The sequence below is a fragment of the Podarcis bocagei genome, assembly GCF_964188305.1.
Source record: "Podarcis bocagei genome assembly, chromosome: 11".
Taxonomy (NCBI): domain Eukaryota; kingdom Metazoa; phylum Chordata; class Lepidosauria; order Squamata; family Lacertidae; genus Podarcis; species Podarcis bocagei.
The window spans coordinates 58,972,516-58,992,865 of NC_138136.1; the positions used below are offsets into that span (position 1 = coordinate 58,972,516).

Consider the following 20,350-nt stretch of genomic DNA (forward strand, 5'->3'; position numbering starts at 1 on the left):
CTGGGGGAAAAGAGGCTTGTAAACCATTACCCAGCTGTGACGGGGCCCTCAAAGACATAGGAACCGGCTCCTGCTAAATACGGGGTTTAGTGGCCTGCAGGAGGCCAGCTGTGCCACTGTCTCCCCGCAAAACCTGCTCGGCCATTTTGCAAATGCACCTCTGACTTCCATCTCTCTAAGCCTGAAAGAAGATTGTCTGTGAATATCACAGAGGGAGGCATTGGGTATGGGTTCCAATCCTTGCCAGGTTACTGGGGAGCTACGGGAAGGTGTGTGTGAAAGAGCTCAGAAAGAACCCTGAAATTCTAATTTGCAATTGAGTTTTAATTTGCTTTTCCCCCAGGGTGAATTTAATGCCTATTATTACTTCTCCATGGGGCAGCAAAGACTGAAATGCTAAGCAAGATTTGAGTTTTGAATGAAACTATAAAGCTAGCCTGATATTTGAGGGAGCCATTATTTCCACCACTAACTCCCACCTGTGCAAGGTATGTTCTATTTAGAGTGAGGTATTATTATTGCAAAATGTTAGGCTACCCTCAGTTACCATCAAATTCAATGGCACTTACATAAGAGCAGACATGGTTAGGATTGTAGCCTGAGATGCCTCTCCATACTATCAATCCTACGCATGTTTAATCGTACATTATCTCCAACCGAATTCACTGTATCTTTGAGAATCACAATGCAACCCCAAAGTCATGCTCAATCATACCTTTGAAACAAATAAAATCAGTGAATATTTTGCATGTGGTCATCACAGAAAACTCAGGGGGCTGATATGAAATTTCTTGCAGGTTATGGCATTCTCTTTCTGAGACCTATTGAAGGCCTTCCTTTTTTCAGCACGCCGTTTAAGTCTCATCCCCTGCCCCCCATCCCAGTCCGTATCACTGTTGGATTTGAAATTTTGTGCATAGATATATGAAACTGTTTTAATTGTTGGTATCTTCATTGTTAATTTGCTTTGAGATATTTTATAGGAAGGGAAACACGCAAGGAAATAAATGCATACATATTTATCTCCATATACAGCCTCCTCTGAGTCTTTTTTTTTGGGGGGGGGGACATGTCATTTCATCATCATCAGTGTGTTAGGTAATTTATAAAGTTTAAGAAGACAATTCTCTGCCCTGAGGACAATGCAGAAAGCAGGTATAAACAGAGGTTGCTGCAAATAGGGAAAGAGTACTAGACGATTATTTGAGTTACATGCAAATAGGGGCAGTTAGTAGCAGGAAAACGGAGCGGTTATACCTCCACCTTCATGGAAAAGATGGCGTCTAAGGAGTGAAAGAATAGAGGTAACATCACAGAGAATTAAACTTGTACTATCAGCAGGTTTGGTGGTGAGTCTAATCTGTTCACCTTTGGATGAGGATCCAATATGATAGGAAGTATTAATTAAAATATCTTGGATGGTTCCAACACCAGGCAGCAGCAAGGGCTGCTCGTTGTCAATGCTTGCCCTTATTTTCTTTTCTAGCCCAGCACTCCAAGAAACACCAGGCAGTTGGATCTGGTCACCATTTTCTTTTCCCAACCTAGCAGCATTTGGGGACACCTCAGGAAGTTTAAGGGGGATGGCACTGTGGGTTAAACCACAGAGCCTAGGGCTTGCCAATCAGAAGGTCGGCGGTTCGAATCCCCACAACGGGGTGAGCTCCTGTTACTCGGTCCCTGCTCCTGCCAATCTAGCAGTTCGAATGCACGTCAAAGTGCAAGTAGATAAATAGGTACTGCTCTGGCGGGAAGGTAAACGGCGTTTCCATGCACTGCTCTGGTTCGCCAGAAGCTGCTTGGTCATGCTGGCCACATGATCCGGAAGTTGTACGCCGGCTCCCTCGGCCACTAAAGTAAGATGAGTGATGCAACCCCAGAGTCATCCATGACTGGACCTAACGGTCAGGGGTCCCTTTACCTTTACAGGAAGTTTAAAGTGTCAACCAACAGCTTGGAGTGCAACCTTCATAGCCAGTTAAGCCTCCCAGGACCCACTGCAAGAAGAGGATCCCCAGCAGAAGACATATCACACAAGGGCCCCTCAAACCTGGAGCAGGCTCCGAATGGATGCCTGGAGGCCGAACACGCTTGGAGGGGATTAAAGCCTTCTTTCCCACACAGCACATCATCCATGACTCATCCAGGCACTCTCTCTGACTCCCCTATTTCCACAGGTCACAAAGGCTGGAGTTATGTTTGTGTGGCTTCAACAAGGAATCAGCTTGGAACGGAAGCTTATCTAGGTCCTAGAGACTCCACCACTTCCTGGCTCTCATTCAGATCCTGATTCTATATACATTTCCTTCCTCCCGAGGAGCCTCAGCTGCAGCTAGCTGGGCCTTTCAGTGGTGGCTTTGAAGTTTCTGCCCAGCCTGCTATCTCTTCTTCTCCTGGGGGCAGGAATGAGAACCGACCAGCAACCAAGGCATCTGGTGTGGGAACCTTCAGTTCTAGGGCAGAGGTGTTCAGACCTGATGGACTCTTTGAGGTCATTGGGAATGTGGGGGGTCTTCCTAGAGGGTCCTCTTCTCTTCCTCTGAGGAGACCTCTGGTTCAAGGTCTGGGCAGGGCTGAATTCTGAAACCTCCCCACTTATGCTTTGTGATAAGATGGTACTCCAGTGGATCTGACCACAAGGCCTTCCAGTTCAACACTCTCTTCCCAACAGCGGCCAGCCACAAGCAGGATATTGTCATCGCCATACCATCATTGTTCTACCACCATTGCATAAAGTTGGTCCTCTATATTAAATGTACCCTCTATATAGTGCAAACCAATCCAAGTCTTGGGGGTGAAGGAAGAGTGGAACTCTATGTACTGTGGAGGAGATAGAAAGTAATGGAAGATTTTCTGTTCCCTGCACCACATTTTCCATTAAAGCAAGCTCTCGCTGCAGGCAAGATCTCAAGATGTTTTAGCTTCTTCCTCTGGAACTCATGGTAAATGTGGCTCTGCCCACACTTTTGCTACCTGCCATTTGGAGGAGGATGCTATCTTAGTTAGGGCAAACCTTTCCAGCAGGCTGAAGAAGGGGAGAGGTAGGAAGTAGAGTCACTGTAAAAAGCTCTGTTGAGACCAGCTGTCTTTGCTTCCTCCTCTTCCTCAGCTCTTTCCATCCCAAATGCTTGTTCTAAACTCTGCAACTTTAAGGATGAGTCTATGAGCTTGCTTGTTTCCTCCTCCCTCCCCATCCTTTTTCATTTTGTGCTGTGTCTTTCACATTATCCTGACACTTATTGATCTGTAGGCCACTCTGGGAGCCTTATTGACTTCACTCCATCAACAAATGTTAATGTTTGCCTCAGAATACATCAAAACATGAGCAAACAGCCATATCTTCCCCACTCACTAAAATTTCAAATAAAGATTTTGTCAGAATGGAACATGTCACCTCCCGGCATTTTCCCGAGAATGAGAAGGGGGGAAACCCACAAAATAAAATATAGCTGTTATAAACTGTTAATTATGGTTTATAATAGTAATAATCCCAGAGATTTTGATCATTACAGTAGTTAATGACCAGTTTGTTATAGTTTTAACAGCTCTCAGTTCCATCGAGGGATACCCAATTAGCAAACCAGTCGTTAAATACTAGTAATGACTAATTATTTGAGGATTAAAAGCTCTAGTATAAATAAAAGAAAGACTGTAACTCTTTTAACGTTTGGGGTTTTAATGCATCCCTTCCTGGCCATGAGTTCTCCGCAGCTTTTGAAATGCAAGATTTCTGCCGGGGATTCATATTGCCCCAACAAGCTTCCATTTTATGTCTTTTCCAGATGTGAGATTATCATTCACATCAGCCTTTGTTTCATATGCCTTTGCATTTTTGTTATCCAGTTTATTTTCCTTAAAACTCCATATAGGGTTTGGTGGACGTTAAACAGGGTGAGTCAAGTGTGTGTGTGTGTGTGTGTGTGTGTGTGTGTGTGTGTGTGTGTAAGTGTGTGTAAATGAAGCCTCTCTATCTGGCTACCCCTATCCCCAGACCACACTTAACAACCTTGCTCAGCACCATTCTTTAGTGTAAGTGCCTGGCTGAAATTCATCCTTCAACTCTGATTACCCATCTTGCCTTGCTGCATGGAAGATAGGGAGGCTGTATAAACTATCCTATTGTACAAAGGTGGGATTTTCATATGTTGCTTTGCCCTCACCTGTCACCGACATATGGCTCCCAAAAGGTTGTCTAAAAAGCTTGTCCCTCAAATGTAAAGGATTGTGAGTTCCCGCATGTGTCTACTTCATCATCATCATCATACACCAGTGTGGTGTAGTGGTTAAAAGCAGTGGACTCGTAATCTGGTGAACCGGATTCGCTTCCCCGCTCCTCCACATGCAGCTGCTGGGTGACCTTGGGCCAGTCACACTTCTGTGAAGTCTCTCAGCCCCACTCTCAGTCTCACAGAGTGTTTGTTGTGGGGGAGGAAGGGAAAGGAGAATGTTAGCCGCTTTGAGACTCCTGAAGGGGAGTGAAAGGCGGGATATCAAATCCAAACTCTTCTTCTTCTTCTTCTTCTTCTTCTTCTTCTTCTTCTTCTTCTTCTTCTTCTTCATCATCATCATCATCATCATCATCATCATCATCATCATCATATTTATACTCCTGCCCATCTGGCTGGGTTGCCCCAGCCACTCTGGGCAGTTTCCAGTACATATAAAAATATAAAAAAATTCTTTCCAGTAGCACCTTAAAGACCAACTAAGTTAGTTCTTGGTATGAGCTTTATATACTTATAAAAATATAATATGTCATCACACATTAAAAGCTACAGGGCTGCTTTCAGATGTCTTCCAAAAGTTGTATAGATCTTTATCTCCTTGACATCTGATGGAGGGCGTTCTACAGGGAAGGTGCCACTGCCGAGAAGACCCTCTGCCTGGTTCCCTGTAACTTTGATTCTTGCAGAAGGACCTCAGAGCTGGACTTCAGTGTCTGGGCTGAACCCAACCAACAAAGTCACCAGAATAGATTCTGCTCCATGACTCGCCACCACCTGAAGTTCAGTGGCCAGTCCCTGGGACTTTGGGACTTAGGAAATTGCTGAAATTTAGAAAATTCCCTGGAAAACTATCAAGAGCGGTGGTTGAGTGGAGGGGGGCTGGCTTGGGGAGAGTCCTGAGGGCCAAATGGAGAGACTTTCAAGGGACACATTTGCCCACCAGGCCTGCGGCTCCCCACCCCTGCCCTATAAAGGAAGAACAGCCATCTTTCTGTGAAACCTGGTGCTGGAATTGCAGAAATGCCACTTTTTCCAGTAGGGCCCATTAATCAAGAACCCAATCGCGACCTGCAATTAATGCTTCAGTTGATTAATCCACATTGATCCCTCAGTGGACACCATCAGCCCCATTCCTTTCCACACATCTTGGAGAGGGGTGCGCTGGATCCTGGGTCGCCTGTGAAGCTTATCTGAAGTTCCTCAATAAAAATATCAGTCTTGGAGAAGAACACGTTATCTGAAAGACAGCTTGCCCACAGCTAAATGATGCTTGCCATTAAACAATCTGTGCCATTTAGCATTAGATTAAAGGGGCTGCAACAAGTCGGTTGGAGCTCTGGGCTCGATGGCACCCAGTTCTATATTTCTTTAACTATGCAGTCAAAAGCAACTGTACCTGTTCTGAATCATGGTTTGCAAGAAGCAGAAGCTGAATCCTGACAATGTGATACTGGTGCTAAGTGAGAAGCTTTGGGGTAGCATAATATACTTGTTATTTATCATGTATACCAGCTTGTGATGGCCTAGGACTCGGGCTCAGACTCGGAATCAGAGGCGTCTCAGTCCGCACCAGATCCTTTGCCTCAGGGGGCATCTGAACCTAGTCTGGGGCCTGATTCTGAAGAGCCCCAGTCTGCACAGGCTCCCCTGCAAAAAGCACCAGCTGGGCTGAGTCAGGGGCCTGAGGCTGCCCTGGCTCCAGATGTGGGGATGACCTCATTGCCCTCAGCTGGCCCATCACTTACAGCTGCTCCACTACCGGTTGGATCAGGAGAGGCTGAGGCAGCCTCTGGGTCTAGTAACCCACCAACATCTCCCGAGCTGCTGAGGCTAATGTCTGAGAGAAGGAGAGACCTGAGTACTCATAGGAGGAGTGCTCACCTTCGGGCGAAACAGGGAGGTGAGTCACCGGGGGATCAGAACCGGCCGTTACCCCAACAGAGCTAAAAGGCTGCCAGACCCTGCCCCAGGTTGAAGGAGCAATGTTGCTGTTTGCTAGAACTTGCCTGAGACCCTGTGCCTGACCCTGCCTGGTTTCCTGCCTTGGCCCTGTCCGACTGACTTCTCACAGAACCCTTGGATTCAGGACCAGACCTGGACCACATTGCTCAGGTTACCCCCGGTCCCAGCACACAGCTTTCCCTAACCTAATAAACCCCCTCCAGGTGATGTTGGACAGCTAACGAGCACTCACATTTTATAGGTGGGTGCCCTTTGCGGGATTGCACATGGGGCTACAGTTCCCAGGGAACCTAATAGAAATAGAGAGCCAGTGTGGTGTAGTGGTTAAGAGCGGTAGTCTCGTAATCTGGGGAACCGGGTTCGCGTCTCCGCTCCTCCACATGCAGCTGCTGGGTGACCTTGGGCTAGTCACACTTCTCTGAAGTCTCTCAGCCCCACTCAACTCACAGAGTGTTTGTTGTGGGGGAGGAAGGGAAAGGAGAATGTGAGCCGCTTTGAGACTCCTTAAAGGGAGTGAAAGGCGGGATATCAAATCCAAACTCTTCTTCTAATAGAAATAGGGGGCTGGCTTGCTTCTCTGTGTTATTATTCAGAGGTACAAGCCAAGCCTCAGTAATCAAGTTTCTTGCTGGGAGGTGGGGCCAGAGACAGTATAAATAGGGGGTGGAGCTGACAAGAGCCAGGCAGTCAGCTCTGGAGATTCACCCTCCCTACCTTCCCTTTGCTTAATGTTTTCTTGGTTGCAGGTTAACTTTTTCTTCCTGTTTAGCGGGCGCTGCTACGGTCTATGGCTGGTTGCTGTTGAAGGACCGGGAAGAAATTTTCCTGCATTGGTAGGTTTTATCTTCCCCGTAGCAATTCGTCACCACTTTGGGGGTTATGGCCTTGGGTGGAATCCTTTAGTCTTTTCTTCCCTATAATGGGGGAGTAGGTTTGAAGTGGTGACTCACCCCCCTGCGGTGGCGATTCCAGGGTCCTCCTCTTAAAGGGGTTATATATATGGGTGTCACTGGCCATACACTGAAAGGTTGTCAGTGAACTACCCTGCGTGTGGGGATATGGGCTTGGCTGCCTGCTATACTTACGTCTCTCAGAGCACCCCCATATCCCATTTACCCTGATGTGCCCCAGTTCCCCCAGCTGGGGGGCTAGGAGGAATACACGCCCAAGGCCTAAACCAAGGTCTTCCTACATTCAGAAATTTAAATAAAGTTGTGGCCTAATTTTAATTTCATAACATTGTCAGAGTCTTTAATCCACTCCACTTACCTGTGGGGAGGAGTTGCGGTGTCCATCACCTCACTTCCAGGGGCAGGGGACAACGTCCCCCGTTGCCCAGGGGATCCCAGCCACATCAGCACCAGCCGGCAATCCAGCAGCTGGGGGGCATGGCCAGGAACAATTTAAACAGTGGCGCGAGCCAGAGGGCTTCCTCTTGGCTCGCTGCTTTATTCCTTTCTTGTGATCCCTGGGGGCTGGGGCTGTCGTGCCTGGTCACTCAAAATGAAGAACTTCTTCAAACAGCTCAACAGTGAGTTCCAACTATGGAACTCATCGCCCCAGGAGGCAGTGATGACCATTAACCTAGATGGCTTTAAAAGAGGATTAGACAAATTCATGAAGGAGATGCCTACCAATGGCTACTAGCCAGGATGGCTAGCTTCCGAATACCAGTTGCTGGGAACTGCAAGAGGGAAGAGGGCTTTGTGTTTGAATCCTGCTTGTACGATTTCCATAGGCATCTGGCTGGCCATTGTGAGAACAGGATGCAGGATACCATGTGTATTCTACCATGTGTATACCACTGTATTCTGCTCTGGTCAGACCTCACCTGGAGTACTGTGTCCAGTTCTGGGCACCACAATTCAAGAAGGACACTGACAAACTGGAACGTGTCCAGAGGAGGGCAACCAAAATGGTCAAAGGCCTGGAAACGATGCCTTATGAGGAACGGCTAAGGGAGCTGGGCATGTTTAGCCTGGAGAAGAGGAGGTTAAGGGTGATATGATAGCCATGTTCAATTATATAAAAGGATGTCATATAGAGGAGGGAGAAAGGTTGTTTTCTGCTGCTCCAGAGAAGCGGACACGGAGCAATGGAGCCAAACTACAAGAAAGAAGATTCCACCTAAACATTAGGAAGAACTTCCTGACAGTAAGAGCTGTTCGACAGTGGAATTTGCTGCCAAGGAGTGTGGTGGAGTCTCCTTCTTTGGAGGTCTTTAAGCAGAGGCTTGACAACCATATGTCAGGAGTGCTCTGGTGGTGTTTCCTGCTTGGCAGGGGGTTGGACTCGATGGCCCTTGTGGTCTCTTCCAACTCTATGATTCTATGATTCTATGATTCTATGTGTTGATGTGACTATAGCTTCCATCATCCCTGTGTTAGGTTTCTGTTTGTGCCACTGTGCAGTGCTTGGAGTCACAAGACTCTGTTTACATTCCAGAGATTGCAGACTGTTGGAAGTCTCACGGGAGAGGGATATTGATATTACTGGTTTCATGTTTCTTTGTATCCAATTGCCTCTCTGCTTTCACAGAGAGAGGATGTATATTTCTTTTCTGTCTGCGTAGTTAGAAATAAAACTCTTAGCAATGCAGCTCATATTTTTTGTCCTCTTCTGCTGCTTGGACACTCTGCATAATGAGAGAACATGCCTGGAGCCTCATCAAAGGCTCAGGTCGTTAATCACCATCCGAGGACTCGACCGGAGGAGCAGCTCAGCCGAACGCAAGTTCCGACACCCTGATCATTGGCCTCCATGACTGGGGCTGATGGGAATAAGAGTCCAGCAAAGTAAGGAGGACCACAGGTTCCCAAACTTACATAATTTACATCTGATGCAGCTCTTTGTGTATAGCCCAGAATCACTCAACAGGTTTACATCCCTTTGTAGTTTCAAGGATTGCTGCTCTCTGGGTTGGGCTGCTCTTGGAGATGACTGGAAGCTGTATGTGAGTAGAGAATATCACAGGAGCACATTTAACGGCTCTGTAGCAACAGAATGGGGAATATGCTAGGTTTTTGGTGGTGTTGCAGTTCTGCCTTTTCCACGTTCACAGTTTTGAGACTTGAGTTGATGGATGGTGTAAAAACATTTTCAATCAGCGTCATGAGTTGCCACAAGTGCAAAGGTGAGATCAGTTTCATTCCTGTCAATCAATGCTGATCTTCCGTTGCAATGTGCAGCCCCGTGGGGATGTGGGCTGAGTTCAATGGTACACTCTCTGTCCATGCAGGGAAATGGTGAGACAGATCCTCCTATTTGTTACATTAAAAAAATGCAACCTGTTTACCAAACAGTTATCATCTTAGCAGTGGCGGACATGGGTACTATGGCACCCTGTGCAAGGCCAACATTTGGTGCCCCCTCATCCCTTGCCCAAATGAGGCACTTGGCTTTGAGAAGGAGGAGGGAGGACTCTGGCAGGGTCCTTTTGTCCTCCTACCTCCTTCCTGCAGCTGGGAAAGCACTAACTAGGCTTGGAAAGGAGAAGGGAGAACTCTAGGACCCTGTCAAAGCCTCATGATTCCTTCCCAAAGTCCAGTGCCTTGCTTATCGGGCTTTAAGATGGTGCCAGTGTGGTGTAGTGGTTAAGAGCAGTAGTCACGTAGTCTGGGTAACCGGGTTCGCGTCTCCGCTCCTCCACATGCAGCTGCTGGGTGACCTTGGGCCAGTCACACTTCTTTGAAGTCTCTCAGCCCCACTCACCTCACAGAGTGTTTGTTGTGGGGGAGGAAGGGAAAGGAGAATGTTAGCTGCTTTGAGACTCCTGAAGGGGAGTGAAAGGTGGGATATCAAATCCAAACTCTTCTTCTTCTTCTGCCCCATCAGGCCAGTGCCCAGCAAGTGAGCACCACTCACATGGCAATAAATCTGCCCTTGGTCTCAGTTCTTCTTTGGTGTGTTAGCAAAGCATCCTTGGAAAGAGAGGATACAGCCTCGGTCCAGTATACCTGAAGGAGCATCTCCACCTCCATCGTTCTGCTCGGACACTAAGGTCCAGTGCCGAGGGCCTTCTGGTGGTTCCCTCGCTGCGAGAAGCCAAGTTACAGGGAACCAGGCAGAGGGCCTTATCGGTAGTGGTAACGCCCTCCCACCAGATATCAAAGAGAAAAACAACTACCAAACTTTTAGAAGATATCTGAAGGCAGCCCTGTTTAGGGAAGCTTTTAATGTTTAATAGGTTATTGTATTTTAGTGTTCTGTTAGAAGCCACCCAGAGTGGCTGAGGAAACCCAGCCAGATGGGCGGGGTATAAATTATTATTATTATTATTATTATTATTATTATTATTGACATTCAGTTATTTTGTGAAGTATTCTGGAATAGAGGTAGGAAGGAATTTATTTGAAATATTGGAACAGTCTCCCTCGGGAGGTTGTGGGCTCTCCTTTCTTGGAAGTTTCTAAGCAGAGGTTGGATGGCCATCTGCCATGGATGCTTTAGCTGAGATTCTTGCATTGCAGGGGGTTGGACTAGATGACCCTCGGGGTCCCTTCCAACTCTATGATTCTATGTAACAGGATGGTTGAAAGAACAGGGCCAAAACAATAGCAATATACCCTTCTGCTTTCATTTTTGCTTGGCAGAGAGGATGACTTAACATTTGTCATATCAACGGCAGAGGAAGGAACGCCGAGAAAATAAGAGGCATAAATGTGTGATTTCCTCACACGTTTCGCGAAGAGTCACCAATAGTCTGCAAAGATGGTCCTGCATATAGACAAGGTGCTGGCTGTTTCCCTTACTTTGAGCTACTTAACAGTGCCACCTGGTGCCTAAAGACCTAGTAGATGTGGAAATTTCACCCACCCAAAAATGCCGCTCTCTTGCAATCAGAGAGATAGCAAATGACAAGAGTTAGACACACAGCGCAGATGTTCTTATTGGCACTTCCAGCCTAAATTTAAACACTTTCACCACTCTCGTTTTCAATGCAGCGGACAGAGTGCTCTCACCATGGAGATAAAAAATACAGAGAAAAGCAGTGGGAGTCATGAACAATATAAGAAATAGCCTATGTTATTAACAAAAATAGCAAGACAATATGTAGTAATAAAACATGCCAACCCAACAAGGAATTCTTCATTTCTAAACTGGTTTGGACACAGGAATGAAATGAGATGTAATCCAGAGATCTCATCAACAACTCCACAATAGTCTCCTCTTCGTAGGAGAATTTGGTATTTTCATTTCAATCTATTTTATACACCTTTTGGGCACCAGGCAAAAACATTTCTCTTTAACCAGGCCTTTGGCTGATTGACATCCAATGCCCCTTTAAAATGTGTTGTGTTGGCTTGTTTTTTTTGTTGTTGTTTTTTTGGTTATGTATTTTGTGGTTTACCTCAGGTGCCAAAATGTATTGGGACTGCCCAGCATGATGTCATGGGCCCCATGATGCCAAGAATGATGGGGCAGAGTTGGCAATCTGGGATGGAGGGACAGCCCAAGCATGACTTGGATAGGGGCCCTGCCAGTTATCCCAAAAGGGGAGGAGGAAGAGGTCACCAAGGCCATTCTGCCTTCTGAGAGTGATTTTCTCACAATGACAGGGGAGTTGGCTGGCCAGTCAGCAGACCGAGGATAGGAGCTGGAGGAAGTGTCATAGGCTCATAGAATTATAGAGTTGGAAGGTACCACACGATTCATCTAGTCCAGTGGTTCTCAACCTGTGGGTCCCCAGATGTTGTTGGACTACAACTCCCATCATCCCTGAGCTCTGGCCTTGCTAGCTAGGGGGGATGGGAGTTGTAGTTCAACAACATCTTGGGACCGACAGGTTGAGAAAGATTGATTCTAATCTAATCCCCTGTATTGCAGAAATCTCATCTAGATCATGACAGATGACTAGCCAACCTCTGCTTAAAGACCTTCAGTGAAGGAGAGTCCACCAACTTCCAAAGGAGTCCATTCCACTGTCAGACAGCTCTTAAAGTCACAAAGTTCTTCCTGATGTTTAGTTGGAATCTCCTTTCTTGGAAGTTGAATCCACCGGTACAGGTCCTAGCCCCCAGAGTAGGGTTGGACTCAACTTCTCTCACCAAGGAAGTACCACTGTCCTCTCCCTTAAATGAATGCATTAGAGTCATGAGACCTGAGCTTGAAACTACACATTTCAAGGGACCAAAAGATCCAGTTTTGCAGAACTCACCAGCAGTTCTATACCAATCCAAACACAACAGTCTGCCCACTAGGCAATGCTGTCTCTGAAACCGTCTCTGTGACCTGTAACAGCTGGGGCAGCATAAGCTTGCTATTGTGCAAGCTGCAAAAATCCATAGCAATTCTGAGCTATGCCTAATCATAACCCAATCTCATGTTCATGTTGTAAGATTCATGAGCTAACAGCTTCCAGATATACAGCCGAGTATTTGGAAAAGAATAATTTATACAATTTCTGCCTGGAAGGTTTTACAGCCAGGCTAATCCTCTATTACAGACAAGCTAACTGAGATCATTCATGATTCATACCTGTGGCTTTGTTGTAGTTAACAATAAACAGGTGGATGTCATGTTCGGCTTTAAAAAAGAGGGAAAGAAATCAATGTTTTTGGAACTGAAAGGGAATGCACATGAGGCTGGTGGCAATTTAAAATGTGCAAGGAAAAGGAAAAGTTATTTTCAGTGTGTTTTCCAAAAGTTTATTCAATGGGACTTGGATCAAACTGGACACAGCTGGCTCAAGACATTCCTTTTGCTCTCTAGGAAAAAAAAATAAGATGGTCCCTCCAATGGCCAGAATCCAGTTGGACCAACAAATGAATTTTACATCCATATTAGCAATGGGATAATGTCCTCTGCCTTGGGATGAGCAAACCTGTCAATTTTTGTCTCTCTCATTTTCTCACTCTTCAGTTCAGTGCTCCGTATTTCGATATCCGTATGCATTTTTTTGAAGAAAAAAATCACCAGGAAAATTCACCAGCATTTCACTCTGAATCTCTCTGAATATATACTTTTTTAAAATGTTTATCCCGTTACTACCCCAACCAGGCTTGAGGACAGCAGAGTAATTATGAGGATGCAAGACAGGTTGTAAGGCACCCACAGCTTTATCCTCCAAGGGATGATAATGACTGGTCAGAGGGGAAAGAGGGAGAAGACTGGGAGGAGGAGGTGTCAGAAACTGAAGAGGTAACAAGGCTTAGTGAGCAGGGAGAGTCTGTGGCAGAGAGTCTAGAGAAGTGGAAGTGGAAGCAGAAGAGGAGAGAGGCCAGGAGCCAGAGATGAGCCCTGCTGAGGAAGAGGCATGTGTGTCTCCCCATCCTGCTGTGACCAAGCTCCCCACCCCCCGCTGGTCTTCCAGGACCAGGAGAGGCATGAAGAGGGCAGAGGAAAAATTAGCATCATGCAGGTGCCGTCTCAGGGTTGCTTGGGGAAAACCCTGGAGAGGAAGAGACTTAGGTGGCTGTGGGGAAGCAGGGACCTTCAGTCTCAGCAGGACCTGCTGGAGATGAGTTGCTATACCCATTAGGCGTGACACTCCTGTGCAGATCCTGTTTTTGCTAATAAAAAGTTAACACCAACTTGCTCAGCATAACTTACTGTTTTCTACCTGCTGACTACCTGCCGGCTTTTCACCCTGACTCCACCCTCCACTGACATGCAGAGGTTGTATTTGAGGGAATGTGGCCTTTGAGCTGAAAGCTGTTCCCCACCCAGGGGATATTTATAAAGATACAAACTGTACAGGCAACGCCTGTTTTTATTCCTTCTCCCATTGCTCAGCTAAACTTAGGATATGTGTACAGAAGCTAGATGCCCTCGGATTTTGGGGTATTCTCCCATCCATTTTCATTTTCTTTGCAGCCCAGCTCCGGCATGTCTCTACAACTCTCAAATTCCCACTATTTCTACAAAAGAATGCTTTGCTGGCCATGCCTTTATATAAATACATTTGGCACCCAGGAAGTCCAGAGTGAATCATGGTTCCCTAACATTTCTATTGAATCTGTAACAGATGCACTGTTGCTATTATTATTTTTCCTTTCAAGAGAGAGGTGGAAGGTCTGCGCTGCTAATTTTCTCCCTTGGGCAATGATAGCTGCTACAGTTATTACGACCCTGTTTAAAATACAGAACAGCATTTTTAAACAATTAAATGAACCACCTTCTTTTTTTAGCTAGAAATGCAAACAATTTTTTCAAAGGACGGAGATTGAAGTAAGAGATAATTGTGAATCAATATGTTTCTTTGCCTGAAGTTGTAGGTTCTAATTCATCCATGCAGCATTTATTTTTACTGAATCCACACTAGAAAGCACAATATAATTATTGCCCAATAACAGCATGAATCATTTTCAAGCAATGAAGCGAGGCGATGGCAACGCACATTCCTCAAGTCTTCTGCTATGGTCTATGGACTTACTCAATAAATGCTCTTCTATTCCATTCCTCAAGTCAAAAATTCATAAGCTGCCCCTTCTCCTTCAACACTGACATGCAGGATTGAGAGACAACCATCACAAAGCAAGGAAATCAGTTATGCAGTGGCCCCTGCAAGGTGTCTCATGAAACAAAATGGCCCTCAAGGGGGAAAGCTTGGTTCCTCAACATTTGCTATATACTATAGAGACGACTTTAGCTGATGGAATGAAATGGAACCAAGACGAGCCTCTCTCTAGATGGGGAGCTGTAATACCCGGGTGTGAGAAGGCCCTCTCCTCAGCCTTGCTAAATAGATTCACAAATTTTGATGGGGGATGGGAAGATTTTGTACTGCCCATTCATACTGGGCGGGGGGGGGGGGATGTTCAGGTAACCACTGAGGGCTTGAAAACTTACCACAAGCACATAGAAGATGGAGCAAGCTTGTTTTCTCCTGCTCTGGAGGGTAGGACTTGAACCAGTGGTTTCAAGTTACAAGAAAGGGGATTCTAACTAAACCCCAGGAAGAACTTTATGACACTGGAACAGTCTTCATCGGGAGGTTGGGGGCTCTCCTTCCTTGGTGGTTTTTAAGCAGAGGTTGGGTGTGTTGGGGTTCATAGTCTACGTGCAGCTTGGCAAGTGAGCAATTAGTGTTTTGTCTACAGGCTAGGGAGACAGAGCACGGGAGAAATTTGCCTGGAGATAAGGGCACCTAGTAACAGCTTGGTGAATGGCTGAGGTCTCACATATAGGCAGCATGACCTATGACATTGTTTGGCTAGTTAGGAGTTTTTTGGAGTGCTTGGGGAGTGTTGAAGTTTGTGTCTGTATATAGTAACTTGTATAGAGTTTGTGAGTTTACTGCCATATATAATAAACTACAAAATCAAGTTACTAGTCGTCAGCTTTGTTCCTGACCGTCGTCCTGACTGAGCACTCTCGATCATTGCCTAGGAAAAGCTGCACTACTCTGCTAAGTTGTGCATCATTGAAGAAGTTCAGAGGTGAAGAGACTGGTCCTAGTAGTATGCGAGAGGACTTCAGAAAGTGTTCACAGGCTTCAGAATATTAACAGGGTGTTCATCTGTCATGGATACTTTAGTCAAGATTCCTGTATTGCAGAGGGTTGGGTTAGATGGCACTTCAGGTCGTTTCCAACTCTATGATTCTTTGTTTTTTGGGGGGACAGGAGGCAGGCAGGTGTGGAGGATTCCCTGGTCCTGAATGGGGTAACTGTGCCCCTGAAGGACCAGGTGCGCAGCCTGGGAGTCATTTTGGACTCACAGCTGTCCATGGAGGCACAGGTCAAATCTGTGTCCAGGGCAGCTGTTTACCAGCTCCATCTGGTACGTAGGCTGAGACCCTATCTGCCTGCGGACTGTCTCGCCAGAGTGGTGCATGCTCTGGTTATCTCCCGCTTGGACTACTGCAATGCACTCTATGTGGGGCTACCTTTGAAGGTGACTCGGAAACTACAACTAATCCAGAATGCGGCAGCTAGACTGGTGACTGGGGGCGGCCATATAACACCGGTCTTGAAAGACCTACATTGGCTCCCAGTACATTTCCGAGCACAATTCAAAGTGTTGGTGCTGACCTTTAAAGCCCTAAACGGCCTCGGTCCAGTATACCTGAAGGAGCGTCTCCACCCCCCATCATTCTGCCCGGACGCTGAGGTCCAGCGCCGAGGGCCTTCTGGCGGTTCCCTCATTGCGAGAAGCAAAGCTACAGGGAACCAGGCAGAGGGCCTTCTCGGTAGTGGCTCCCACCCTGTGGAACGCCCTCCCATGAGATGTCAAAGCGATAAACAACTACCTGACATTCAGAAGACATCTTAAGGCAGCCCTGTTCAGGGAAGTTTTTAACGTGTGATATTTTACTGTATTTTTGGTTTCTATGGAAGCCGCCCAGAGTCGCTGGGGAGGCCCAGCCAGATGGGCGGGGTATAAATAAATTATTATTATTATTATTATTATTATTATTATTATTATTATTATTACACTGAGCTTAAAAGCCAGTGTAACTGCCATGTGTCCCTAATATCCAGCTTCATTTAGGACACTCTTGATCTGTTGAAGTTTCTAAACATTTTTCAAAGGTGCAGACAGTGCACTACATTAATTCAAACAGGATCAACCAATGCATTTGTCACCAGGTCAAGAATGGAGAGAATTCCCCAATAACTTTGAGTTTCAAAACACACACACACACACACACACACACACACACAGCCTAGATATGGTATTGTATGTCATTTATAATTAGCTAGTGTGATTTGTCTAGAATCCTGAATTATAGTCTGCAGTAAAATCAGGTGCAACAGTCCTTTCACTGATGCCATTTTATTCCACATGCACATGGAGTTACAGTTTATTTAGCACCTGGAAACCACATAACCCATGATGCACTGTGACTGACAGCACTGAACAGGTACACAAGGATGTCAACCAAGAACAGTACAACCTCAAAAACAGCATACCAGCACAAAGGACGGCTGGATGCATTTGAATGGATGGTCAGGGGAAATATATGGTCTGCCATTTTATAAATAAGGAGTAATTCTCGAGGAGGGTGAGAATTAGAACATGAGAACAAAAGAAGAGCCTGCTGGATCTGACCAATGGCCCTTCTAATCCAGCTTCATGTTCTCACATGTGGCCAATCAGATACTTGCTAGCTGGATGTAAGTGCTACTGTGCTCTGTCTATTTGTGTATTCGAGTAACTGGTATTCAGAGTCAGTTACTGAGAGTGTAGCTGAGTGTTGAGCCTGTTAGAATTCCTGCTCCATGACTGCAGTCATGGGATTTTTGTTTATCACATGACGGTATATGTTTTGACTCCACAGAGTGGGAAGTGATGGAGACAGGATGTTTGTGTTACTGTGTTCCATGAAGTGGGACTATTGTCCTTTGTTCTTTTTCTCTTTGCTGTCTGATGCTAGAGAGAGAGGGAGCCATGTTGCAGTGCTCCATATGTGTTTATATGTAAATAAAGTAGATTAGCCAAAATGCTGAGTTGCTGGGGTCTGTTACGCAAGCTGCGAAGACTCTGCGGGTCCTTAAGTGTGCCGGTGTCGGTTGGCATCGGTCGCTGTGATGTTCGGGCTGAAGAAAGCTTTTGAAGCTCCTGAATGAAAGACCAGGAGGGAGCGAACATGCCAGTCGGGCATGTGTCTCTGCCAGGGTCCTACTCGAGAGTAGGACGAGCTCCTGACAGAACCCACTTGCCTCCGGCATGTAACTGTGTCATTTTTTTAATCAAAGCAACTCATTCAATGCTAAATTTCCAAGGATAATATTTTCAAACAAAGTTGATTTTTGCAATATGTTCTATAATTTATTCTGAGAACTCTACGATAGTCCCATGGTCTCAGATTCTTTCTTTTTCTTTTTTTTCTTTCTAATGCAGTTGAATCAGGGTCCCTTGACAATAACTGCTCTTCTGAAATGTGCACTTGGGGGATATGTAGTGTGATCCTGCGCCTGCGGCTTTCTAACATTTCACTCCCCATCTGACAAGAAACCAATAACCCGTTTTCTTTTTATTAGCCACCTCGCCAAACAATACAAGAGATGATCTAATCTGCACTGTTTGTCCTGCTTAGCTTAATACAACAGCAGGAGAGTGTTGAAAAATGGCAGAAGCAGAGCCCTGCAAAACTATCGAAAGCAGTAACAATGACGTATTGATTCCATGAGCCAGAGGGTAAACTGGGTAGGAGTCAATACTTTCTCCTAAGACCTACTGAACAAGGAAGAATGAAAAGGGAGAAGGTTTGAGAAACAAGATTAAGTTGTAATCATTGCCATACATTCTGTAATGGGAAACCCAGCCGCTGTTTTGCATGGGTCCCTTCCACCAAAGTTGTCCAGGTTGGCATTAAACAATATGAGATTAAAGACTTGTCAGACAAACTAATGAGTTTTGGATTGATTTCTGTCTTCAGCCGTGTTACCAGCATTTCTGACAGCTATGATTTATAGGGTATTCTTTAGGTCTCTTCATGAGAGGAGCTGTTTATTTTACTTGATGGACAAGGCATCTAACATTTTCTAGTGGAGTGTGCAGATGGCAGGAAGGACAGTAATTGCTGAGGTCATCTCTCAACATCATGGCATGTGCATTCCCTATAAATTAGTCATTGAAATCTCGGGCAATGAATGCCAGCATCCTCCCTCCATATTTTATTTTATGCTTTGCAACCTTTGGTCAGTGAAGTTCTCTCTAGGGAAGAGAGGATGTCTAGTAGTTCCTTTGTTTAATAAATGAAGTTGGTGTAGACAATATTCAAACGTCCAGTGTGAATCGTTCCATCTCAGAGACGTTTTCAGAACAGTGCAAATTTAAGATCAGCAAAAGAAATGAGACCTGGGGCTTAAGAAGAGGAGTAGTCAACAGAATGTTCTCCAGAGGTTTTTGGATCAATTTCCATAAACCCCAGCCAGCATGCTTTGCCAATGGACAGGGATGATGGTATGTTTATCTATACTCCACCTTTTCCTCTGATGGGACTCAAGTCAGCCTTGATGGGACTCACGATGGACGTTGTAGTCCACCAACATTTGGTGAGCACCTTGTTGCACACCCCATCTTAAGAGAGCAATGTGGAAAGGATTACAGTCTTATCAAAACAACTTTCATAACTTTATCTCAATCATTCTCTCAAAAACACTGTAAAGTACAACATCCTTTTTTTAAACTGCAGGTTACCGAGAGATAGCAGCTTGCTTAAACCTTCTGAAGAAATTTGTGGTTAAGATGTGATCTTGCTGGCCTGGCAACAAGGAGAGGTGAAAGAAGGGGATGCAGGCTGCCTGCCTGAACCACCTGCTCCCAACCACCTGTTTAGCTAGAATTTAAAACCTTACTTAAACACCACACAGAGATCCCAAATAAGGTCAGGCCATGGATCTGGGTTGTGTCAACAACAGATTGTCCTGGGTTGGATTGGGGCCACTCCAAAGAGCTGGATCAGACCCTGAACTGGATCAGGAGAGGCATGTACAGCTCTAGTTGCATCCTGAAGATTCTGCATTCAGCAGAGGATCGGATGGTATCCTTTCCAACTCTATGGAACTATTATTCTGTTGGGATGCAGCCAAGGAATTGGGGGCAATTGGCAGGCCCCCAGCTGGCCCCAGCCCACTGGCTAGCGTGCCGGGTGATCTCCAGTCCTTGGATCAGCATGAAACTGTGACCCGAGCTTCAGAAGCCTTCAGAAACTGGAGCACACAACTCAGCAGAGATAACGCACAAGCAGAAGTGGCAGGGAGAGGCTGTGTTGAGCATATTTACAAGCAGTTTATTCAGCATACCTCAGGACAAAGGGAAAACACGTCTTCTCCCCATCATGTCCAAAGCAAGCAGCAAAAGCTAAACACAAACAGAAGTTCCCGTAAACAGGCATGTGGCACACAACAATCATGCCTGTACTTAAGGTGGAACGGAATATCCTAACAAATTCATCAGATCCTGACTGTCATGAACATAGTTTGTGAGTGCAGAGATGGGGCTGGCATGCATGGGGACATTGTGACATGCCCCAGTCTCCACACCACATTTGAATGGATGTTTGAATAGAGCATTTCTGCTGTCTGAGCATGTGACAGGCATGTGGGTTCTGTTCCAAAATGGAATGAATGGAGGTCAGAAAGAGCAAGTATAGATTTAACACTTGCATATGCATGTCACCTGATTGTGCAAAGCAACCACAGAATATGTTCTCTCAGCAGGCTGGTAGAAGGTTGTAACTAAACCTATATTGTGCCTTCCTAATGAGAGAGA

The 20,350-nt window shown here is 45.8% G+C and overlaps 1 long non-coding RNA gene across 1 annotated transcript; it reads left to right on the plus strand.

Moving 5' to 3' along the window:
- Window positions 1-8,582: 8,582 nt before the first annotated feature.
- LOC308597407 lies at window positions 8,583-18,430 on the plus strand. Its single transcript, XR_014012948.1, has 3 exons — window positions 8,583-8,983; window positions 10,781-10,919; window positions 18,171-18,430. It is a non-coding gene; the product is annotated as an uncharacterized lncRNA (long non-coding RNA).
- The last annotated feature ends 1,920 nt before the right edge of the window (window positions 18,431-20,350 follow it).